This window comes from Crocuta crocuta, unplaced genomic scaffold (assembly GCF_008692635.1).
Source record: "Crocuta crocuta isolate KB4526 unplaced genomic scaffold, BGI_CrCroc_1.0 scaffold369, whole genome shotgun sequence".
In the NCBI taxonomy this organism is placed as follows: Eukaryota; Metazoa; Chordata; class Mammalia; order Carnivora; family Hyaenidae; genus Crocuta; species Crocuta crocuta.
Genome location: NW_027529441.1, coordinates 3,299,865 through 3,326,488, shown reverse-complemented (window position 1 = coordinate 3,326,488; position 26,624 = coordinate 3,299,865).

Here is a 26,624-nt window from a genome sequence, read left to right as displayed (position 1 = left end):
GTCATAATCTCATGGTTCATGGGTTTGAGCCCCACATCATGCTCTTCACTGATGGTGCAGAACCTGCTTTGGGTTCTCTCTCTCTCTCTCTCTCTCTCTCTCCTCCCTCCCTCCCTCCCTCCTCCCCTCTGTCTCTATATCTCAAAAATAAAGAAATATTTTGAAAAATTTTAATGGGTGTTTGCCTCAGCAACTTGTCATTAGAAGTGCCACACTTGAGTGAAGTCGGGAAGAGACTCCTAAAAGAAGTTCTAACTCTGTAAAATTGTTTCTTCACCTTTGTGCAACTAATACATTTTGTCTTCAAGACAACAAAATTAAATAACTATTTGAAAAAAAATAATGAAAGAGGGCCCATTTTAAGGATTACTAGCTGAATTGATTTCTTTGCATTTTTATTTATTTTCCTTTCCTCTTACCCAGGTGCTTCTAAGTAGTTGCAGAAGATATAGATTCAAATGATATTAATGTTGCAAAAGACCTAGAAATCATCTAGCAGCCCACTGGCTACAAATTATTGTTTCCAAATAACACTATGTTTAAAATCAATAAAAATCTTGGGGCGTCTATTAGTAAAAATCTTGGGGCGTCTGGGTGGCTCAGTCCATTAAGTGTTTGACTATTGATTTGGGCTCAGGCCATGTACTTGGTTCTTAACTTCCAGCCCCACATCAGGATCTGCACTGACAGTACAGAGCCTGCTTGGAATTCTCTCCCTCTCTCTCTGCCCATCCCCTGCTCTCTCTGTCTCTCTCTCTCTCAAGAATAAAAAAATAAACTTAAAAAAATGAAATCAGTAAAAATCTGATACCAAACATGGCATTATCCAGGCTGAAATCCCCCTGGGTTCCTTTACTCTCCCAACCCTGATCTGTAGTGGTTCCTGGGGGAGATTCCGGATGTACCCCTACGTCTGCCTCCAGAGCACGGGCCCGCAAGGCTACCTCCGTGTTCACAACGGAAAAACACGAGGCTGAAAGGATGAAAGGATCTAACATCACTAAGGGGCTACACAGCAGACAACAATTTCTTCCTTGCTTTATCATCTCCTAAATTTGTCTTCTCATAGTTAACTCATTTTGTATGTCTGCAGAACGACTTCCCAGAGGAGGAAATCTACCCCAAATAGCTGATTTGCTTTCCTTTCCCTTTATCTCGAGAAATCAAAACACCTGGTTGTGCAATACAGTTCTTTTGAAACTGGCATGTAATCGCAGAATATTTAATTATGGCTTACTTACTGACGGTATCAGTTTTATGTGAACTGTTACATGGCAATTAAATTTCTCAGGTTACCGGGTTGTTGTTTTTTTATAAAGTCCTCTCATATGCGTCAATGGCAAGAGATCCGTTTTCCAAACCTGTCTTGTTTCCTTAGTGAGTCAGTCTCTCAGAGCTTATATTGCAGTCATTGTTTGCATTATAAAAGTAATTAATCCCTAAAGTAGGAAGAACAACTACATATAGCCTCTATGAAATTCCTAGCCTAAAAAGTCATTTCAAATGGCTTGCTTTCCTAAGTACTGCTTAGTATTACCTAACTGTGACTAGCACTGTACAAAAATATAGAACACAGGGGAGAAGCCGATGGTAATAGTGGAACTTGGGAAAGTATGTGTATTGGAAGGAAAAAATACAATGCCGGTGGGCAATGAAGAAAATAGACTTGGAAGAAAAAGAGGAGCATATAAGAGTTTGGTGTATTGTGTTTTTCCAAACGTATGGCTTCATTTAGCAAACTTGGGACAGTCTTTGTTTTTTTCCATTATTATTACATGTCAGCAGGCATAGCTTGGCCTTCTCCTTCACAAGCCTGATGCTGAGTCAATGCTTAGTGTTCAAACATCATATAAACTATTTTCCCCTTAGAAAGTACTCATATGATGACTTAATAAAAGTGCTTTAATGGTTGGAAAGAAAGAAAAGTGTTTGCCTTCTTCTTTTACATTTAAAGCTGATTAAGATTTCTAGAAAATACTGAGGTCAGCAGCATTCAAAACGGAAAGAGTTTGGGGGATAAAATCTACCTACCTCTACTTTACTTCTACAGATCCTATTCTAACCAAATAATACATGTGGCCAGAGATAAAGCCAAATGCAGAACAGAAATTATTATAGGAAGTACGACACAGGTGACCAGTTCCTACAGGACACTGACTATCAACTTCTGGGTGAGTTTCTGCCCCGTGGACTCTGATTTACCAAATTGCCCTGAGGTCAGGACAGTTGACCACTGAGTCCAGTCAACTCATGCAATTCTAGCAAAAGCACAGCAAGGAAGAGTGAGAGATTGTGGCTTTGAAGTCATGAGTAATAACAATAACAGCACGAGTCATAATAACAACAATGTTTTTTTCGACATTTACTACATTTCAACCACTAAGCTACAGACTGTGTACACTGTTTCCCTTACTCTCGCAACAAGCTTTTTCATATCTGATTTGCAGATGTGGCAAATTAAGTTTAGGAAAGGCGGGCAATTCATCCAAGTTCACAGAGTTGTCAATACATGGAGTCAATATTAGGAGTCTGTCTTCCCTCCAACACCAAATTCCAACACTCTGCTCATGATCAGTACACTAAGACACTCCCACCTGTGAAGAGAAGTTGGACCAGGTGATCTGTAAATTCTAGGTGAACTCTTTCGAGTTTTTTATTTCATACTAAACATTGTCTCTCAAATCTCTACTAGTGGAGAAATAGCACATCATCTCCCACAACACTTGGGAACACAATCATCAACAGCAACTTTCCCAATCTCATTTCTCAATGCAGCCTGTTCAGAGGTACCTCATGCTCCAAGTGAACTGAGTCTCAATGCTGCAAGTGAGCAATTTATAAGGACTTTTCACCTCCCTGACTTTGCATGCACTGTAGTGTTTTGCTATTCTCACTATCATCTCCCTTCTGGAACTTATACCCATCAAAACCCAAACTAAACTATAATTTCCAAACTGTATGCTAATTTCTCCACAAATGTTTTCCATCAGATGATATCTGCTGTGTGCACAATTTCCAACTGGCACCCATGTACGTCCATGCTCTAGCCTTCTTCCCTATAGACCACACACATGCAGGGGCCATACATTTAAAAGGAACACAATTGTATAATACCTCTTTGTGACTACTGTGGAGTGGCTAATTCTCCTCTCACCCCTACCTCCACTTTAATTTGAGTCAAGTGAAGGAGGTCAGCCAATGAGATCATAGTGAACTATTTATTTGCAGTAGTTTCTAAAAGATTTTTTAAAGTAACCCATCATGTATAGACACATGTAACTGTGAAAATTTATATAAATAATAAGCAAGCAATTTCAGGAAAAAGTGCTGCTAGAAAATAATTCTGTCCCCAAATTCTGAAACAACAGCACAACTAAAGATACATGTATATAATGATTTGGGTTGTGAGTTATAGCCATACATTTAGTACTTCTGGTACTTTACACCCTCTGAAATTGCATTTCAACAAGTTTCCTTAGCAGGAACTTTACAACTAGTGGTCAAAGCTAATCTCAATACCATTGATCTAGGCTCAAAAAATAATAATCATAATAACACTAACAACAACAATGATGATGTAGAAAAGAGACTTTTATCAAACAATGCATCAAGACTGTCATAAAAAAAATATATCTGGAAACTTTAAATGGCAGGTGAAGAAATTAAAAATTAAAGAGGTATGGGGTGCCCAAGATAGATGTACATGCAAGGGAGTAAGAAAGCTATGGAGAAAGATCAGTGAGTCAATCAATGTACAAGGATCAGGAAGCATGGGTTCCGAGTCCAAATGCAGGCTCATCAACCGTCAGCATTTTTGACAGTCAGGCCACAGTGGGCTCAGCCAGGCTGGAAGACTCCAAAATATCACCTAGATTTTCCCTTCTTGCAGCGAAGAATCAGAAATGTAGAATAGCATTCTCTTTACAGTGAGACCAAAGTGAACAGCTTGCCCTCTGAAGTTTTATGAAAAATTGTGCTTTCTTTTCCTTTACTCTGGATATATTTATATAAATTATTTTTAGTTTAGGGGACCGGCCAATAAGGATGTCTTAGTGCCAGTTGTCTACATCATAAAAATGCAACCTCTGGGGCACCTGGGTAACTCAATGGTTAAGCACCTGACTTCAGCTCAGATCATGATCTCACTGTTCATGGATTTGAGCCCCCTGTCAGGCTCTGTGCTGACAGCTCAGAGCTCGGATCCTGCTTCAGATTCACCTCTCTCTCTCTTCCCCTCTCCTGCTCTCTCTCTCTCTCAAAAATAAATAAGCACTAAAAAAATTTTTAATGCTACCTCTAACCTTATTACCTAGACCACACTTCTGGGCGTGGAATCATGGTGGGAGGGAAAGCTATGGGGTGAGCTCAGCTTCTCATTCCTCACCACTATAGTGTCTGAGTTAGTGACATCACAAGACAGCTCATAGTATAGGAAGGTCTGAACAGAGACCTTGAGTTCACAGCCCAATTATTTCACCTCTTTGAAAGTTCTCAAAGGTCCCAAGGCAAAATAAGGACAATAAATCATCTGTGGATTTAAACGGATTAATACAAGCAAAGAACTTTGTAATTCAAATTCATTGACTCATTGTAATATGTCGGTTTTCATACTAAAGAACTATATTATGTTTTATTAGAAAAATAAAGCTTTGAAAATGTTAACATTTCCCTTTGCAATAAGTATATAGGTTAGACTTGCCTTATTTCATTTTATTACTCACCCTTTGCTAATATATTAATTTTTTAGTATTTAATAATAGGCACATTTAATTTAGGGGTTTTCTATAAAAGATGGACACAGTAAGTTAAATTTCATTCAGAGTTTAGTTTATGGCACACTATTTTGAGGCATAACTTTACCCTTTGTTAAATCGCAGTTTTATGAAATTTATTTCTAAAGTCTCAATCTCACATGTATGTCTCCTCTAATCTGTATAACTATTGACTGTAAAACAAAAAGAATCTGGGTATCTAAGTTCAGGAATAACTGACCTCTTTAGTCCTACAGATAACACTAAGGATAACTAAACCCCACAAGTGATGTCACAAATCCTTAGCAGAAGTAAGAGATGGGTAGAGAGAAAGGGAAAATAATGTAGAAGAAGAGAAAAAGAGAAAGGATGAGATTAGAAGCTTAGAAAATAAAGAAGAGCAAGCGCTAAAGATGCTGGTAAAAAGTCATGTGAGGAAAAGATATTTCAGGGGACTTGTTTCAGGAAGACATAGTCATGGGACCATTCCTCATGGACATGTTATGATTGGATCTGTACTTCAACATGAGGAACATCTCAGTACGGCTTTGAACCATTTTAGCCCAGAGAGGGAAACACCAGCAAAGGCATTTCAGTGTAAGAAATGCATTTTTCAGATGAATGCAACGAACTGAAGAGTCACCTCTGAACTAAGGGTTTACATGGCGTGGAGTCAGGAGTAACTAGCTCATGACCCTGGTCAGCTGTGTGTGGTTTTGCAGTTGCCTCAAGAATTTTCCACTGATGAGCCAGGCCACTGGTAACTTATTCCAAGGATATGATATAGTAACCTAAAAAAATGCGTTACCCTTCACACTGCTAATCTTTGATTAACTCTATGAGCTTAAATTGTAAACCCCACTCAATGGAACTGGGTTAATAAAAAGCAACCTGCTTTACTAAGGAAAATAATAAAGAAGCTTCTTTATGTAACTCAAAAGACAAAACATTTAATTCTTTGTAAACTTCATGTAGAAGTAACAGGAAATAGTCCAAAATAAATAAACTTGCTCAGATACAAAAGGGTAAAACACATTGTAGGAATATTGGGTTGGGCAAGTGATTCTTAACATTTGTCACAATTTAGAATCACCAGGGAGCATGAAACAGAACTGATTTGTGGGCCTCTAGTCTCAATCCACTTATATCAGACATTGGACTAAAGCACCCAGGTTCTTCAATAGGTCCTTAAGTGATGGAAATATGCAACCTCACAGAGAACCACCAGCCTCTCTATTTGCTTTTGAGAAGAGAGAAGGCTGGCTGAAGGGAATTTTTCCATATATGGGAATTCAAGCTCGAATTATAAGAGGTGCTACTTGTGTGGTTTGAGGCAAGTGAATCAGACTCTCCATGCTTAATTTTCCTTATCCTTTAAACGAAGGATAAATATTTTCCCTAGGAGACCTATCTGGGGTTGTTGGAGGATCAGAAATCATAGAGGCGTTGGCAAGGGATGTGCAGGCAATAGGCTAGGATTCCCTCCCACTCTTGGATGCTTCCTTTCTCACTCTGCAGCTGATCCGATATAAGCCTCCATGGACTCAATTATTTCTTCCCAGCCAATATGGCTCTCTTGTGAAAAGGAAATGACGGTTATTAATATCTAGGGATACTGTAAAACAAGTACTTGCAAATTTCTTCATTCCACAGCCAGGTTTAAATATATTTATTAGCAATGCCTTAGATTATCCACCATATATCAATAGAACACATATTCTTAAAACAGTGATCCTCACATAAAAATAAACCAAATTATATATTTCATATATAGCATCATTTGGGAAGTCAGAAAATTTTCTAATAATTTCACGTAATTCCTAAGCCCTTAAATATATTTTCTTTTCTTCACTCATGTCAATTTTTTTTTATTTAAAATGTTTTGTTTATTTTTTTGAGAGAGACAGATAGCGTAAGCAGGGGAGGGCCAGAGAGAGAGGGAGACACAGAATCTGAAGCAGGGTCCAGGCTCTGAGCCAGCTGTCAGCACAGAGCCCGATGCGGGGCTTGAACCCATGAACCGTGAGATCATGACCTGAGCCGAAGTCAGACGCTTAACCGACTGAGCCACCCAGGCACCCCCACTCATGTAATTTGACAAAGAATAAACTGGAATATCAAAAAGAAATTTTGGAGAGAGTGAGAGAGCACATGTGTGCACAAACACACACACTCAGGAGGGGAGGAAGAGCAAAGAGAGAGAGATAGCTTGAGCAGGTGAGGGACAGAGAGAGAGAGGGAGAGAGAATCCCAAGCAGGCACCATGCTGTCAATGCAGATCCTGATGCAGGACTCAATTTCACAACTGAGAAATCATGACCTGAGCCAAAATCCAGAGTCAGAAGCTGAACAACGTCAAATATTTTAAGGAATATCTAAAACTGCCAGAAAGAAGCATGATGAAAATTCTGCAAGTTAGTTAAGAGTGGGCCATGGGGACTTGTAAGAGTGAGCTGTGACCTTGCTGGATAAACAACTAGTAACTCCATCTGAGAATAATCCAAACCCAGAGTTGCTGCATGAATTGCAAACTTCTTATGACAACTCTGCCACTGACACAACCACCATTTTGTACAATTTTTCTCTTTCAAGTTTTGTTTAGAGAGACACTCTTTAAGTAACCAAACCATTCAGTGGCACACATGTCATGTTGATCACAATTTCACTACCAATTCCCATTATTGAAAGCAGATCTACAATGCCATAGAACTACTTATAGTCAACCATTTTAATTATTGAATGGAAGTATCCAGTAGCATACTTTGCTCTTCTGAAATAGCCAAGAAAAGTCTTTCCTAGGTTCTGACATCCTCTATTTGATGCAGGGGGGTGGAGGGTGGGAGAGGGAGGCAGAAATAGGCAAGGGTTTGCTGACTATAAACATTCTTCCATTTTAGTTCCTGCTTCTCTTTCATAAGATACATGAATTTTAAGAGTTTTTCCAGTGTCTGTATCCCTAAATAGACTGGTGTGATAATTAGTCTGCTCAGCTACCAAACTTCACTTCATATTAACCAGAACCAATTGTAGAGGATCTCAAAAATTAAGTGTCTGCTATTCATTCATTCATTCACGCCCTTTGTGCATTTATTTACTTTCACTAAATAAGCAATTCTTAACTTTCTATTATGTACCATACAATACGTACAGGAGATAAATAAGACATAATCTCCACCTTAAAGAGTTTATAGTCAGTTACCTCAGTCCTACTGGCATTTGGGACCAGGTCACAGTTGTAGGGACCTGTCATACACATTGCAGGATGTTTAATAGCACCCCTGGCTTCTATCTACTTATTAAATGCCAGTGGAAGCCAACCCACTCACTACCATCCAGGGTTGTGACAATGAAAAAGTCTCTAGGCATTACCGGATGTTCTGTGGGGGCAAAGTCACTTCCAATTGAGTACTACTGAGTTAGAAAGAAGAAACAGACATTAAGTGCAAAAAATGATACAGGTGCAATGATAGAAAAATTCATAAGACAAAATGAAGGCAAAGAGAAGAAGTATCAGGAAATGCTCTGAGCAGAGAAAAGATCAGGAGTGTGATCACAGACCTTCTTTGACTAAACATGGTTGCTACTTCTACTGCAAAACTACCATAGGCTGGGAAGAGAGGCCTTGTGTGAGGTGTTCTTTTCTTAGAGCCCCAAATGAAACCTCCTTATTTGACTTATTTTTCCCTGGACTGAAAGGGATAGTTTTCAAATATCCATTTCACATTTTTTCCCCTGGATGAACTACTCTAATCCTGCATCCTTTCCTTTCCTGCAGTCTAGTAAGCTTATAAACCTTTGCAGGTTATTACAAGTATGGTTAAACAGAAGAAAGGCCTAAGATAACACTCTAGAGCCTCCCTCTGCTTCTGTGTGGCAGGAAGGTAGCTCAGAAGTCATTGTGTGTGATACAGAGGTTTCCAAAGGCAGGAAACTAATTAAAACTGCTGATACTGGAGTGGGGGCTACTCTAACATGTGGCTGAAGCTCAGTGGGGTCTGTCTGCAAAGACATAAGAGTCAAGGTGGTGTTAAGTCAGCAAGAAAAGACAATGAGTCTGGGGATGGGGCTCTTGCACAGAAGAACAGGAAGCAAGGAAGAAATCAGTGACAACTAAAAAATTACATAGAAAAAAACTGAGGTACCAAAAAAACCATGTTAGAATTCCTCACTAGTAGGGACCACTGAGGAAGAGGCTATCAGTTATAGAAAATGAATAAGCCTCATATTCTTTCCCTATCTGAATTTTGGTATGAAGACTTTTCTTTACACTGCACAGTAACTGCAAGATTAGAAATACAAAGTTCTGCAGGAACACACTGCAAAGTAGTTTAAACAGGCCTGGGTACTCGGGGAAGACCCAGATGAAAACGGAATTTTGAACAGAAACTGGAGAATGAATAAGAAATAGCTATTGAAGAGAGAGAGGGAAAGAAGACAGGAGGAATGTTCCAGAGACACATATGAGAAGCCCCTGATGTGAGGAAGAATCAGGTAAGTTTGAGAACTGGAATATATACAGTGTTTCTAAGATGAGGAAAGCCACAGTGGTCAATATTTATTCAGGATGTAATACATTCCAGGTACTATGCTAAATTCTTTACCAACGTTATTTTGTTCAGTCTTCACAAGCAACCAATAACATAGGAAGTTATAGTTTTCCCCACTCTCATTTTGCTATTGCTATCTACATCATCATCACATCAGATTTGTTTCAGAAAGTATACAAGTATAAGGAGTGAGCAAAAAAAAAACAAAAACAAAAACAACAAAAAAGAAGCTTGCTACTATCACAAACTGGGAGAAATTGGAGTTCCAGATTATGTCATTAATGCTTAGAATTGAAAGGAAAGGATGATTTGTAAGTCACTTCAATGACAGAACTGAAAAATACTGATGCAACCATCTAGCTTTTCAAGTTCAGAGAGAGAGAAGTTGAACATGAGGTCAAAGCTTTGACCATGAAGAACATGTAACAAATGATTGGCACCAAGAGATGGGTCAAGAGGATGAGGAAAGTGGAGTCGGGGGATGCAAGCATGTGGGAAAAGCACACAGTGAAATGAGGAGCCAAGATGTGCCCTCCTGAGTTTGAGGTGCCAGCAGAGGACCTGAAATGGAGGATAGGAATTTTGAAGTGAAAGACATTCAAGGACATAAAATTAAAAGACTTTCGGAAATTTTAGATAACTAGGTGACAATTGGTGTCCCAAGAGTGAACACAGTGACAAAGACAGAAGGAGGAAAATTCAAACAACTACTGAAGTTGGAACAGAATGAAGACCCACAGCACACATTCATAAATCCACTCTGTCTTACCTTCTGCTCCAACATTAACAATTGCAAGAGCAAAATTAATACTGCTTTTGCTGATTTTTGCTCCTAGGGGACCAGGAAGAGGGACCACGATCTGAGCATCGTTTCTTTTCTAGCACCTTCCCTGATGCAACCATTTCTTTTTTTAATGTTTATTTATTTATTTATTTTGAGAGACAGAGAGACAGAGTGCAAGTGGGGAAAGGGCAGAGAGAGAGAGAGAGAGAGACAGAATCTGAAGCAGGCTCTAGGCTCTGGGCTGTGAGCACGGAGCCCGATGCGGGGCTCGAACTCCTGAACTGCAAGATCATGACCTGAGCTGAGTTGGACACTTAACTGACTGTGCCACCCAGGTGCCCATGATGCAACCATTTCTAAGCTTTATTCTCTCCCCTTACTGTTCAGAGATCCATATGCTCATGTTTTCCTATGATATGATCATGCCCATGGACTGACCATCTCACCTGTTTCTCAGACTATGTGCCAAATCAGGTGTGGGCTTTGGGAGAGAGTATAGTTTACTGTTGTTGGAGAAAACAGTGACTTCCCTCTAAAGGACACTGGGCTTCATGGCTTGATAACATTAAATGATTTCAACCTGATGTGTTAAACTGTCCCATCTCTGCTCTGTCCCTTAAAGAAGAACCTAAATATTTAGATATTGAAATGAATTCAGCAGGGACACCTAGGTGGTTCAGTCCATTGAGCATCTAACTTCAGCTCGGGTCATGATCTCACAGTTCGTGAGTTTGAGTCCCTCATTGGGCTCTCCGCTGTGAGTGTGGAGCCTGCTTTGGATCCTCTGTCCCCCTCTATCTCTGAGCCTCCCCTGCTCATGTTCTCTCTCTCAAAAATAAAATAAAACGTTAAAAAAAGAAAAGAATACAACAAATGTTTAAAACATTTTGCCTTTTCTTCATGACCTGTCTTTGGTTCATTAGATTCTCTCCACTTGTAACTTTACCTTCTCCCCAATCTGCAACTGTTAAAATCCTATCTTTCAATATCTAGCCCCAGTAACCCCTCTAAGAAGCTATCCCAGCTCTACTAAGGGAATGAACTGTCAACCCCTCTGTGCCCCTGAGCACTTTACATCTCTGTTAAAGCATCCATTGTGTTCTTCCACATTTTGGTGGTTGTGGTAGTGGTGGTCGTGTGTGTGTATGTGTGTACGAATGTAACTGTATTTGGGAGTTCATGAAACAGACACATGGTCACATAAGTAACAGCAATTACAAAAGTCCCATGAAAACATTAGCCAGGAATCCTTCCTCCCAACCCTACCACTTTGCATTGAAAGTAATACTTTTAGCAGGAAAATCTAACCCATACTTGCAAATAGCAACAGTGTAATTAGCCTTCAGTTGTATTCCCTTATTGATGATGCTATTCTTCTCCTTTCCACACAATGCGGGACACTGTCATAAATGGACATTTGTATAATGGATTGTAGGAACATATAATCTAAACATCTGGATTCTTCCACATATGGCTCATTAGCTGTTGCTGCAAAAGCCAATATGAGCTCCATGTTGATGCAATTAAATGTGACTGGAAAAATACATGCTTCTCACATTTTTAGCTCTACATAGGTATATAGTTGGCAAATAATTCAATGTAGTCACAGGAATTTGAAAAAGAAAGCTTTCTGCAGCCATGTCTGTTAATCATCATTGTGCTACTTCCTGGAAGCGAGGGGAAAATGAGTAGTCCCGGGCGGCCAGCCACTCCACCACATTGCCATAGTGAGAAAATATCTAATAATAAATAAATACGGTCAAGGATCAGGGTTTCTTGTCTGCTCTTCACGATGGTTAAAATATGCTTCAATTTGAAATTGTCTGGAATTGAGTAAAAAGAGGGTTTTTATCCATCGTTTCTTAATATGCAAGAACACAAAACAGGTGATTACTAATAACACACACTCTCTCTCTCATCACTGTCATAATGAAAGTGGCCTGAAAAGTGTGTGGCCCACACTGAGTCAGAATGAGAACACAGATCATTAGCTTCACGGCACTGGGTGAGCCAGCCCAGAATGAAATCCAATACCAAAGCAGCTGAGAGAAACGCAGATGCTCACTCTTTCTCTTCCACCCCTGCAGACCCTGTTTTGCCCTTTATGTGCTGAAGATAAAGTTGTCCATGCCCAGGTCAGAGTGGCCTTTCTCCTTCAAGTTTCTGCATGCATCAGAGCCTCAGAAAAGGGAGGGCATTGTCTTATGTTTCTTCTTTTATAATTGTTATGAAGAGAGAAGATACACTTTGCCTTCTCTTTATTTGGTCATCTACCATGGAAAAACTATTGAGCCTTATAACATCTGTATTCTCTCTTACTTGAAATTTCTCACCCTCATTACAAATGAAGTAAATATTAAACTAACGGTGGTATGCTGTTATTAATTTAGATTGCCCAAATTACACTGAGACTAGTGTAAAGGAGGTTTTTTGGCATATTCTCTCAGGAACAAAATGTGTAATGGAGTGATGGAAACAAGATTTTACAGAGGAAAAAGGTGAACTGTGGTTTGGTTACACCAAATGTTTCAGCCTATTCCATGGAGAGCATGGAGGGATCTAAATCTAGGATGGTCCTTCAAAGATGTTCCATGCTGAAACAAGGGAGTCAGGCCTTTCAACTCCCAAAAGACCAGGTATATAGAATGATGACTAACCCAAGGATGAGAGTGTAACCTTGAGTGAAGGAAAGTCCTTCCACCATGGGCAATTCCCGGATAAGGAAAGAGCTCAGAGCCACCAGCAGTCAACATATCCAGGGTCAGAGAAGGAGCACCTTGGCTCTGAAGGAGTTGTCTGGATGGCATATAATAGTAACCACTACTGCCTACCCTAATTTAAGATTCTTGAATCTACTGGCTTTCATAATAAGTTCTCCTCATCTAGGAATATCTTCGTTGGGACTCTAATTGGTCTCATTTTGAAATGAAACCTACAAAAGAAAGTTAGTAAGCTGAACTACAGCCCTCTAAGCTACAGCCCTTTCTACTATGGCTAGCCTCAAGGCTGTTAGTACACACCAATTCTAGATTTTTGGTACCCTCAGCTTGCACATCTGTTGGTCTGGGTTGCTTACCTGCTGTAATAACCCAAACTCCGATCTCTGAGGGATCTAAACTCTTTTCCACCATGAAATTCTTGGGTGATAGCAGCTGCATTTGTCTGTTACCACCCTACCACAGTTGGGCATGGAACTACCAAGGAACACATTGGTGGACTGGTACTGTCAAACTGCCCCCACTGTGACACAACAGTTCGTCCTTCCCTTAAGAGTCAAGATCAAGTACCCGGGCATCTTTCCTTGTCTAATTATATGTTGACATTACAAACCCTAAATGACCAGGAAGTGGAAATAGTGTAAAGTTCAATATTATTTTCATTATGTCTCTTGGTGAAAGCCTTACTTTTCTGAGAACAAAGACCTCTAAACACCCAGAGAGTCTAAAGTTGAAGGGAAAGGAAACTAGAATTCCTTCAAGTGGGTCATAGGAGGGATGGCCACTCCATTCCCTGACTTCTAGACCCTTTTATTCTACCTACTAGAAAAACAATGTCATATTGTGGTCATTGATTTAGGTTATTCAATAGATCCTGGAGGATGAAGCATCATCATAGCAGATGTCAGCATCAAGTTGACATTATCAGTTGCACTAAAAAAAGCTATCCCATCCCACTTCCAGGTTGAGAGCTTCTGGATAGTACAGAAGTAATAGTACAATGTAACTATTCCAATCATACATTTGAGGAACCAGAGAAATGATCACTACATGAATCTAAGGAACCAGCCTATCCACTAAGAGCCTGAGCTGAGCTATCACTCTGTGTATTACTTGTCCACCTAAAACAATGGAATATGATTGTGCTCCAGTCTCCAAGTATCAATGTCAGCTCAAATCCTGTGTCCAATTATTCTTGAAATGTCTGCATTCCTCTTTCTCCATGGTATACTGTCCAAATAATATTCACATTCCCTTTTAATGAAGACTTGTGAAGTCATTACCATATAAGCTTGGCATGTTGCAGTGTCTTTCTTCCTGATGACCATGACAACCCCAGTAACTACCATAAAGAAAATGTAGTACAAGGAAATACAATTTAAAATAGAGGCATAAATAATGAAATTAATCATGTATATCATTTTTAGTGAGATCAAAAAACTTCAATTTTATATCTATACCTCTACACTTAGCTTTAACTATACATCCAGTTACTATACATACACACATAGAGATATATAGCATTTCCTCACAATAGACTATGCAACTTGGGTTTTTGTGAATAAGATAAGAAAATATTCTACTAATCTGTGCAAGGGTAAAATTAGTATGACTCCTTCCATTTTGTGGCAACCAAACTCTCCCATCTCAGTCAGTAGGCATGTTTCCCATGGCAAATGCAACACCACACATACTCTCCACACAGTGCTTTTGAAAAGCTATGGAAGACAATATTCCATGGCTCTCTAGAATTTCTAAATGTCCTGCTCTTATTCCAGATTGTACTTTCAAGGATGTTTGTAAAATGGGCAGCCTGGGAAGATATAAATAGTATCTCCCTTTGAAGCCAAGGATAGGTTTGCTTATAGCCTTAGGAAATAGAGATAATGTTTCCCTCCAAAGTAAAGGGCATGTTTGCTTACTCTCCAGATTAGTAAAGATAATGTCTCCCCAGAGCAAAAAGCAGGCATCTTCCTGTTATAAAAGATTTGAGTTCTCTAGGTTCAGAATTCATTTCCTGTAGTGCATTCCACTACATAGGTATGGTACCACCTGTCTTGTGAATTGGGGCCAAAGAATAGCACAAAAATACTGATATTCTAGCTACTACTGTTGCTGTGAATAACAAACTGCCCTTCATCTCTGACCCAGGGATCTTGTATCTTCCACCAGCATCCAAAAATCTGTGGCAGGCTAATTTGTTAGTTTGTAAGTAGAGTAAAACTTTTACCACCTTTGCACTTTTAGACATTCTTTATGTGGCTATGCAGAAAACTTATTCTAGATAGCAGTTAAGAGTGTTATAAATACAACCCTAGGAAGTACTGTGCAGATAAATAGTGACAATCATCCACATGACCCGTGTTCTAGGAGAAAAGGGAGATACTAAGCTAGGAAGGTATTACCTTTCTCAAATCTAATAACTACTTTATGATGGAACCAGGAGCTAAATGCTGCTTGTGTGACTTTACTATAACGAGCTCTCTGTCTGCTGAGAAATTTCTAGCTGTGCCTCAGAGGATATTCTTATGAAGTTTTGCTTAAAGAACAGCTCAGAGTTAGAGACTTTTATACACCTATCATCTTTCTATTTTTAAACCTACAAAGAGAATTAGTATTGCTTTATCCCTATAGGAATAGCAATGTCAATGCCATATTCTACCATTTATACCATAATCAATTGCCAAACTACTTTGGCATTTTAACCGCTTCATTGTCTCAGCTTGTGTTCATCCAAAGCTGAGTCTGAGACAGAGGTCTACATGCCAGGAGTTTATATGCAAATGTGATCCCATGGAGCAGAAAGAAAGGCCAGGAAATAAGAATCAGGGAATGAGAGAAAGGCAGTACCAAGGATGCATCATTGAGTTGGCCAGCTGCTATGACACAGTTCAAACCAACAGGACTTCAGATGAGCCTTATGAAATGCATCTTAGAAGTAGGAGAACCAGGAGAAACACTGATCTCTGACTTCTTGTCCCTCATTGGTTCCAAATGATGCCATAAGCATCACTCTGCTGAATGTCCAGGTTGCACATGTGTGAAAGCCAAGTGGGTTCCCACAGTGAAAACCTAGAATCACTGCAGCAGGAAGCAAGAGGTGTCCATGCAGACCCAAAGAGAGATGCTGTCACATCTTATCTGCACAAAGTGTGAAAACCAAGTACTCTGGGGTGGCATCTGCACCAGTATGTGAGGCTACAAGGGTTTGGAGTGACGCCCAAGAATTATATAAAATGTGCCTCCTCTGCACACATTTTTTTGGGGGGTAATGATGGTAACTTCCCTACTTCTGACCTGAAACCAGTCCTAACCATACTTCTCACCCACTAGAGAAATACCATCACTCGGCTTTTATGCACAGCCATTCTTAAACTAGAGAGCCTGTATAATACGAGTGGAGAGGATAGATTCTGTAGTCAGAGTTCTCCTGCAATGAAGAGTTCTGATGTAACTTGAGCAAGTTACTTAATGCCTCAATGCTTCGGTTTCCTTAACTATGTTAGGAAAATAATAATCATATCTATGCAAAGTTGTTTATAAAGATTAAATATATTAGTATTTTCAAGACATTCAGAAAAGTGTTTAGCACATGGCAAGAGTCCAGGTATGTTATATTTCGCCTATTAAATAACACTGCATCACTTTGATGTTTTTAGCTTAAGGTTAAGTTTAATTACAGAATAACAATTTCAATAAGATATATAGTTTGATGTGCTTATTTTAGGAGCTAAATTGATAGATGGAATCTATTGAACTTGCGTAATATATGTTTCCAATAAATTTGTAAGAAAGGAACAGGAAAGCAGTCCCCAAATAGGAACATATTGAGGGCAGCAGTCTGCTTTATTCATCTCTAAATTCTCTAGATCCAAAGATGCTTCATTTTCTCCATGTTCACAGAAGTCTTTTCTGTGCTACATATGAACCCAGGTTTCAAGGTGTTCCATGCAGATGTTGATTTTTTTTTGTTCCTTGATCATACGATGGTGCCTCTCGATTCATGACTCTCACAAGTTACCCCTTTTGTCTGCAACACTAATATTTCAACCTTTTGACCAATAATATTCATCCTTTAGAACTCAGACTCTCCTGCCCAAATCTGAGCAAAGTTCCCTTCCCTTTGTGCTCCCGTAACACCCCATATTTCTGTAGCACAGCACCTACCATCCAGTACTGTAATGACCTGTCTTCATCTGTTTCTCACTAGCCTGAATTCCACAGTTATTGTTTCATTTCCATCATTTAGTATAGAGCCTGGCACAAATAAACTCAGAAGAAATGCCAGCAGAATCAACAGAGGAGAGAATGAATGTACATACAAATAAACGTATGAACAAAGGCATAGAAGACAGTAGCCAACTGAGTTACATACAAAGAATGACAGCTCTGAGTGTTCACTTGATTCATTTCTGTCTTCCACTCCTTAGCCTCGAGGGGGGTTAAGCTCACACATGGCTAGCACCCTCATCCCGGAATATGATAGCAAAAGGTATATTTGCAGCCACTCCTCTAGACTGACGCCTGACTATGCCGGTCTCCCGCTGGATTTCTATATTTGGCTGAGGCTGAGGGAGCAGAGCCCAGCTCCATTCTCTTCCTTACCAAGCAAAATTATATTGCTCCCTATGGAAAGTCCTTTTTTAAGCTGACCCCAGTTACAGTCTTCATACTTCATACTTCTCCTCCCGAGTGAGATGCACAGAGGACAGAGTATAGGGAGTACAATCCAGGAATACAACTTTGATAGGTGCAGTGAGTGGACCTTCATTTTGGTATCACCAAAGACAAAAGTCATCTACACCTCATTGATGTAAAGTCAGTTCCCTTAATTATTTCAGCAGTCACTTTCACTAGAATATGATTATAATGCCATATGGTTACTCATTATGAATTATGAACACAGACAAGTGGTAATATTTTTAAAGTAAATAAAAATTTTAGGTCCTCTATCTTCCTTCTGAGTACTCTGCTCCTTAATCTTCATGGCCTTCTCTTGAATGTTCCTCTTCTCAGAAGAATCTCTTTATAAGCTCCTATGATTCTGCAAGTGGCTCACAAACCTATAAAAGGTGATGGATTATAAGGTGCAAGGCAGTATTTTCCGAAGTATGGCTCTTGGAATCACCTACATTAAAATCACCAGGATCAGCATCTACAATTCAGGGCATTAAACCAGATTATCTTGGGGTGGGGTCCTTGGAGGTAATCTTAATGCCACCTACATCATGAATACTATGCACTCTCAATATTGAGATCCACAAGCTTGACTATTTCCAAGTATTTTAAAGAAAATAACCTTCAAACTTCAAAGCAATGAATATCTCTTTATACACTGAACTGAAGATCCCTTGTACCCCGTAAGAATGAGTGGCTCACATCATCATCTATGTAGCACATTTGCACTTTAAGATCAAGCAAGCTAATAGGACCATATGGAATTGAGATCACACCAATTTAGGAGGTTATTGACTCTGGCGTCTGACATCAGTTTAAACCTGAAGCCAGAAATTATGAGCTGCTTAGAGATATGTTTTTAACTTCTAGGAACTGAATGTTCTCGTAGTAGCAAACACAGTTGGAAGTCTACAGAACCTTAATAGATTTCCTGGCCAGTGCAGTGGATATGCATGATTACCTGAAATACTGGAAAACGTAAGAGAAATATTAATGATTCTTAAGAACTCCGTCAAACTTGAAGAATCTGGCCACAGGTTGCACTTGAGTAGCATCCAGAATTAATAAATTGGTGAGCAATGCCTTATGCACAGTAGTACTAAATAAATATAATAATAAACAGACAATATTTATTTCACAAGAAAATTTCTAAGTAACCTCAGAATATTTTTCTTCACAAACAAGCCATTATTTTCCTATAAAAGCAATCTCTTTCCCAACAAAAATCATACTTATTTCTTGGCCTGGGTAATTTTCATACTATGGTGAAATTCCTCTGAGTGAATACTGTATATGATAATTGAGAATACTGCCTTGTTCTGAATAGTGGATTCATTTCTACTGTAACCAAACAAGGTGGTAATAATCTCCAAATGTAATCCTTTACCTAGAAGTTACTTCTCACTTTGTGAAAGTGTAAATTCTTCAAGCTGAGAAAAGGCAATCAATTGCTTCTTTTCTGGTAACTAGTTGGGTACTAAGATTCCAGAGAGAAACAATATCCCATCAAAGGGATCCTTGATGTCCACCCATCTCCTCATGCCCCAAAGGGCTCCATCCCAAGTGAGCTGATTTCACGGTCTAACACTGAATACCTTATTGTAAATACCTTACTGTCATCACACATACACATACTCTAAAAATCTCTAAAGGGATGAGAGATTAAAGTAGTCTGTTTAGGCACAGCCATATGGACATTCTTTCAAAAATATATAGAAGTTAACTAAAATCTGTATATCTTTAGAAAGAATAGAATATCGGGGCACCTGGGTGGCTTAGTCGGTTAAGCGTCCGACTTTCGCTTAGGTCATGATCTCGCGGTTCGTGGGTTCGAGCCCCGCGTCGGGCTCTGTGCTGACTGCCAGCTCAGAGCCTGGAGCCTGTTTCAGAGTCTGTGACTCCCTCTCTCTCTGACCCTCCCCTGCTCATGCTGTTTCTCTCTCTCCTAGAAATAAATAAAACATAAAAAAAAAAAAAGAAAGAATAGAATATCAAGAATGAGATATTTCAGAGACCCACATATTAATAAAAATATACTTTTGTTCTTCCCAGATAGTGTTTAATTAAGTAATAACAAGAATAAAGAAAACCTAAATGTAAAGTACGTTAGTTATGGTGAAAGAAACACTGGCCTTTGGGATTTTAATTTAGGGTAATTCTTTGTTATTCAGTAAAGATTTATTAGTTGTTTACTCATGCCTAGCACTACATTAAATATCAGTGATTCAAAGAATAATAATACAATACTGTTTTTGCACCATATGAATTCAAATTGAACAGGGGGAAATAAACACATTAATAAATAATTGTCATACAGTTTGTGTTAATTGTCACAATATAGGAATGAGTTTTGACATAAAGCCTTGGAGTTCTCATAAAGATACCATTTGAGCTTAGTCTTGAAGAATGATGGAAAGGGGGAACCAGCATTCACATTAAGAAAGGTGTAAGTGCAAAGTCAGGGTAAACTAAGCAAACACAATGTATTCAGATGCTGACTGGAAGGTCCATAGCTGTGGCTGGGAGTGATGAAGAACAGTGTCAGGAAACAAGGCTGGAAAGGTATTTTATGATCATCTTGTGAAAGACGAAGGGCCTTGAAAAAGTTACCCATGACCCTTTGCAAAAGAGAATTTTTTCGACAAACTACTTTCTAAACCAATTATTTACAATTTCTCAACAAAGTGTGCAATATGAAACTTTCCACCAAAATAGGAAATATTTGTTGAAAAATAATACAATCTTATGACCACATATCCACGTGAAGCTTAAAATTCCATTCTACAGAATCATACACATTGCTTTTTGAAGTTACAGGCAGCTCTAATAGTTCATAATTATAAGGGAACTACACAGAAAAAAACACAAAGTAGGTCAGCAATGTAGGGCACTAATCATCCAATCCTATTCAGTCCTTCTGAAGCCTAATTCTTCCAATATGTGAAGTCAAAAGATTAGCTTCTTTCTAATCTTAGGACAAAAGTAAAATAAAAATAAATTCAAATTTTTGTAGCTAAAAATGGTATGTAATTATTGGAACAATACGACAGACATGGATAATCTTCTGTGCTCTGTCCTCGGTATCACAGAGCAATTTAGTCCAGTATTCACAAACATCCTAGAAAAAAATTAATCTTATAATTAAGTAGATAAACAGGGTATGCTTTCCCCACACCTGGCCTCACTTCACCTATGCTAATTTAAGGCACTGTCTAACCACAAAAGGAGATTCCATAGAAGCCTCTGCCAGTTGACTGAGGAGAAACATTCTTGCTTTAGAAAAGGAACTTTTCTTGAAGAAGAGATATGATTCAAAAGTGAGATTTTGAGCCTTCACCTTCCAAAATATGTTCTCGTTTTGGCCTTTTTACTTTTGTGACTATGTATTCCCAGAATGTCTACCATTTTTAATTATCTTGATTACTACTACCATAAGGTGTGCTAGTCTTATGCAGTAAGATGCTTAAACTTTTAGAACATTGCATTCTAATACAAAAAAAATTAGCTGCAACATAGCATGAAAAATAAAATGAAGTATATGTTCTTGGATAATTTTTGGAGGATTCAAATCAAGTCTGTATATTTTTTCTTGCTTATAAATGTATAGTCATGATCCATTTAGAACACATTTTTAACACATGATGTGTGTTAAAGTTGAACAAAAATACATGTTACTTTGGTGAAGAAATACAAAGATCTTTTCAATGTTTTGCTCTAAATTTCTTAAATAATTGTTTTATCCCTCTGCTTTGCTCTGGTACTGGAAAGCCTAAGACACTCATCTGAAATCTATACAAATATTTATCTCTGCCTTATTGACTCTATTGTAAGTATCTATCATTGGAAATTTGTTAGCTATTTCTAAGACTGAAATTATTTTTCCAATAGTATCACAATATTAAAAGCTTTAGCTTATGATAATATCCTTCAATATCCAATATTTAACATGGGAATTTTCAGTCTTAATTTTAGTGGCTCATATTATACTAACTATTCCACTGAGAACAACTAGAAAATTATATAAAATATTAGATAGATAGATCTTTGTATAAATATATACAAATATTTGAAGGGCTAATGAGATAGACATATTGAGGCATAAGGATCTAAGAAAAGGGAAGGACAAGAAGTTGAACCCAACACTCTTTTTAGTCTACCCTCCAGTAAACATTTGTCAAATCTTAAGTAAAGCCAAAAGGCTAAGAAGCCAAACTTTTTTTTAATATTCCAGATATAAGTGAGATCATACAATACTTTCATTTCCCTGTTTGACTTATTTCACTTAGCATAATGCTCTCGAGATCCATCCACATTGTCACAAATGGCAAGATTTACTTTTTTTGTATGGCTGAATAATACTGATGGACACTTACATTGTTTTCATGTCCTAGCAACTGTAAATAATGCTTCACTGAATATGAGGATACATATATAACTTCAAGATAGTGACTTCATCTTCTTTGGATATAAACCCAGAAGTGGGCTTGCTGAATCTATTTTTAATTTCTTGAGGAACCTCCATACTGTTTTCCATAGTGGCTGTACCAAATCACATCCCCACCAACAGTACACAAGGCTTTACTTTTCTCCATATCCTTGCCAACACTTATCTCTTGTCTTTTTGGTGACAGCCATTGTAACAGGCATGAGGTGATATCTCGCTGTCATTTTGATTTGCATTCCCCCTGATGATTAGTGATGTTGAGCATCTTTTCATGTATCTGTTGATCAGTTGTATATCTTCTTTGGAAAAATGTCTACTCTAGTTCTTTGCCCAGTTAAATCAGATTGTTATTATTATCATTATTATTATTATTATTAGCTATTGAGTTACATGAGTTCTCCACATATTTCAGATATTAAACTTTATTACTTTTAAAAATATTTTCTTACATGGAATAAGTTGCTTCTTCATTTCATTGATTATTTCATTTGCTCTGCATAAGCTTTTTAGCTTGATATAGTCCTACTTTTTACTCTTGCTTCGGTTATTGATGCCTTTGGTGTCATATTAGAAAAAAATCATTGCCAAGACCAATGTCAAAGAGTATTTCCCTGTTTTCTTCTAGTAGTTTTACAGTTTCAGGTCTTACATTTAAGTCTTTAATCAATTTCAACTTAATTTTTACGAGTGGTGTAAGAGAAGGGGTCCAATTTGATTCTTTTCTATGAGAATATCCAGGTTTCCCAACAGCATTTATTGAAAAGACTATATTTTTTCCATTGAGTTTTCTTGGCTTCTTTGTCAAAAATTAGTTTACTGTATATGTATGGGTTTATTTCTGCGATATCAGTTCTGTTCTATTGGTCTATGTGTCTGCTTTTATGCCAGTACTATACTGTTTTGGTTACTATGGCTTTACTACTATAGTATAGTTTGGAATCAGGAAGTGTGATGCCTCTACTTTTGCTCTTCTTTCCTATGGTTGCTTTGGCTACTCTGGGTCTTTTATGATTTCATACAAATTTGAGTATTGTTTTTCTGTTTCTCTAAAAAAAAGTGCCATTGGAATCTTGACAGAGATTGCATTGAATCCATAGATGGCTTTGGATTGTATTGAACAATATTTGAACAATATTAGTTCTTCTGATCCATGAACATGGGTATTTCTCCATTTATTTACATCTTCCATTTCTTTCATCAATGTCTATAGCTTTAAATGTACAGATCTTTCACCTTCTTGGTTAAATTTATTCCTAAATATTCTATTGTTTTTGATGCTATTATAAATGATATTGCTTTCTTTATTTCTTTTGCAGATATTTCGTTGTTAGTGTATAGAAATGCAAGTGATTTTTGTATGTTGCTTTCATATCCTACAACTTTACTGAATTTATCTACTAGGCTTAACAGTTGTTTGGTGAAATCTTTAGGGTTTTCTATATGTAATATCATGTCATTTGCAAGCAAAGACAATTTTACTTCTTCCTTTTGTATTTGGATGTCTTTTATTTCTTTTCCTTATCTAATTGCTCTAAAACTTTCAATACTGTGTTGAATAGGAGTGGTAAAGTGTAGGCACCCCTGGCTTATCCCTGATTTTAGAAGAAAAACTTCGTTTTTCATAGTTGGGTGTGATGTTAGCTGTGGGTTTGTCATATATGGCCTTTATTATATTGATGTATGTACTTCTTTCTATACCCAATTTGCTGAGAGCTTTTGTCATGAAAGGGTGTTGAATTTTGTCAAAAGCTTTTACTGCATCAATCAAGAGGATCATATGACCTTCATCATTTATTGTATTAATGTGGTATATTGTGTTTATTGATTTCCATGTGTTAAACCATTCTTGTATCACAGGGAGAAAACCTGCTTGATCATGGTGTATGATTCTTTTAATAGACTGTTGAATTTGGTTGGCTAGAATTTTGCTGAGAATTTATGGATCTACCTTCATTGGGGATGTTGAACTGTAGTTTTCTTTTCTTGTACTTTCTTTACCTGGCTTTGTTATCAGGGCAATATGAGATTGGGAGTGTTCCCTCATCTTCAATTTTTTGGAAGAGTTTGAGAAGCATAGGCATGAATCTTCTTTAAAGTTTAGGTTGGAAACCTAAGGAGTAGAGCTTTCCTAATTAACAAAAAATCAAATAATAATATCTTTGATTTTTATGGTTATCTTCTTTTAACCTCTTTTAATTATGTAAAGAGGAAACTACTCTCTACCTAATAGTCCATAAGAAAATGAGTGACTGAAGATAAGAAAAGAGAGTCTACAAAGTTCCTTGGGAATGTGAAGAGATATGATCAACAAACTTTCTATCATCAGTACTTTAAAGTAAAACTGTATATTACTGATGCTTTAAGTGAAATAGTTCAATGTCTCCAATACAGTGGTGACAATTAAGCTCCTGTTTCATGTGAACTCCTTACCACATCATATTGTTTCTTTTGTTAAACTGTTTCTATAGTGAGTTAAATAATATTATGTAGTGTTTTTAAATTTTGGATATGTAATAAAATATTGTAATTTTATTTTTTAATATGTGCACATTTATTACTTCATTTCTATGCCAAGACTTAAGTAGATATCTCCAATTCTACTGTAGGGTTCTAGTTATTTACATTGATGAAAATTGACATTTGAGGTTGGAGAGGAGAGATTTTATTTAAATAGAGGCATACGAAACTGATAAAATGAAAAGGGAACAGGGAAGGAAGAAGGAGGAGGAATACATTAGAGAAAAAAGAATGTCCATTTCTAGAAATTCAAAGATTGTATTACAATAATGAAAGATAGGATAAAATAGGCAGAGAGGAAAAGGTTAGGACCTGAGGTCCTTGGGTGGAGAAAAACACATATTTTGGAACAACACTGGGAGCAGTTGACTACAGCAAACTTCTCAGGTGTAAGGCCCCTCTTAAGAATATAACAGACGCCACCTACTCCCCCTCAGGTTCCTTTGTCAGGAACTTTACAAACAAAATACCTAGCTAAACCACAAAACTTATGTTATATGCGGGGCAGTATGACCAGTCTGACTCCTCACACAATGGAGTTGAACCAATCAGGAATGGATCACCCAGCACCTAGAGCTATCAAGCCAAGAAGGGTAAAACCTGAGAAGGAATGAGGGGGAGGGGAAGGGAAGGCTGACAAGAACCTTATAAAACAAAGACCTTTGCCTTTATTCTGCAGGCATTCACTTTTTAAAGTGTCCTTTCTGTAAAGAGAGGTTTCCTACTATTGTTACTTTCTAATCTTATACTCTAATAAACTTTTGCCTTCTGCTCATTTTGTGTCTACTTTTTCATTCTTCAAGGTGGCAAGACAATAAATCCTGGGTATTGAGGTAAAAAAAAAAAAAAAACCTGTAATAGTATGTAGTGACTCTCATTGGAACTTAAATTAGGGGCTCTGGTGTATATAAACTCAGAACACCGTGAGCACAGTGAGGAGTCATGATGGAGGAAGAGAGACATCCAGGGTGAGGAGACAGATGAAGGATGCATGGCCTATAGGTTTCTGTTGCTTGGAAGAAGTCAGAGGAGGGCAGGAGATAAGCTGAGCTGGCAGGGAAAAGTAATTTCTCCATCCTGGGAGGATGAGTAATAATGAGTTGCCCTCACTTTACCAAGTCATCAAGGCAAACTGAGATACTAATTTCTTTATACAGTCTCCCTTTATGTTCAGATTAAGGACTTTTGTTCTTCACTTTCCCTCCAGCACTCTTTTCAGCCTAGTTTCATGAATGTGGTAGCTATGAATCTCAGTCTACAGATCCATTTTTTAACTTCAATTATTTTTAACTTTAAACCCAATATCTTTGTAAACTTTAGATCTAATTTAATCTGTTCCAGAGTCCCTAATCCACAGAGATGATAAGAAAGTAAATCCCAAATAGTCCTGGAGCCCCTACCTTTTCAAGGAAGCTCCAGAATCCAGGGGGTTTATTGGATTTCTAAAATGTGTAAGTTAGCTCTCGCCATCTGTCCATCATGGGCAGTGATTTGGTGGCTCTCATATTCCAGGCACTGGTTGAGATCTAGCCCTAGTGTATGCTACCAAAGACAAAAGCAACCAGAAGGATGTGGATCCATGCTGTCTCTAAGAATCACTACTTCCCATTTTCTTCCAATTCTTGACCATTCTCTTTCTTCTTCTACCCCAACTTGATTCTCAAAGGTCTCTCCATTTCTCTATCCCTCCGAATTCTCCTTCCCTTAGGATAACTATGACAATCTTTTAGATGGACTTTGGCTTTTACAAAATATTCACCTCCTCTAGGCACAAAGAGAACTATCTATCTACCTGAAAGGGAAAAAAAGGAGAAACTAATTAAGTACTTTAGGTTTTTTAAAAATCTTATTTATTCTCTCACCAAACAACTGTTTTCATCCCACAAAGAAAATTGACTCCCCATCCAGAGCTCATCCAGAGTAAGACAGAACCAGGTTTATATTCTGAATTAGGAATAGTACCCCAGCACTCAATCAAAGTATGGTTGGGTTTAGGGTGCATAGATGGCTCAGCTGGTTAAATGTCTGACTCTTGATTTCAGTTTAGGTCATGACCTCACAGTCATGAGTTAAGGATCCATGCTGGGCATGGAGCCTCATTAAGATTCTCTCTCTTCCTCTCCCTCTGCCACTCCCCAAGAGGTGCACATGAATGTGTGTGTTATCTCAAAATCTCTCTCTCTCTCT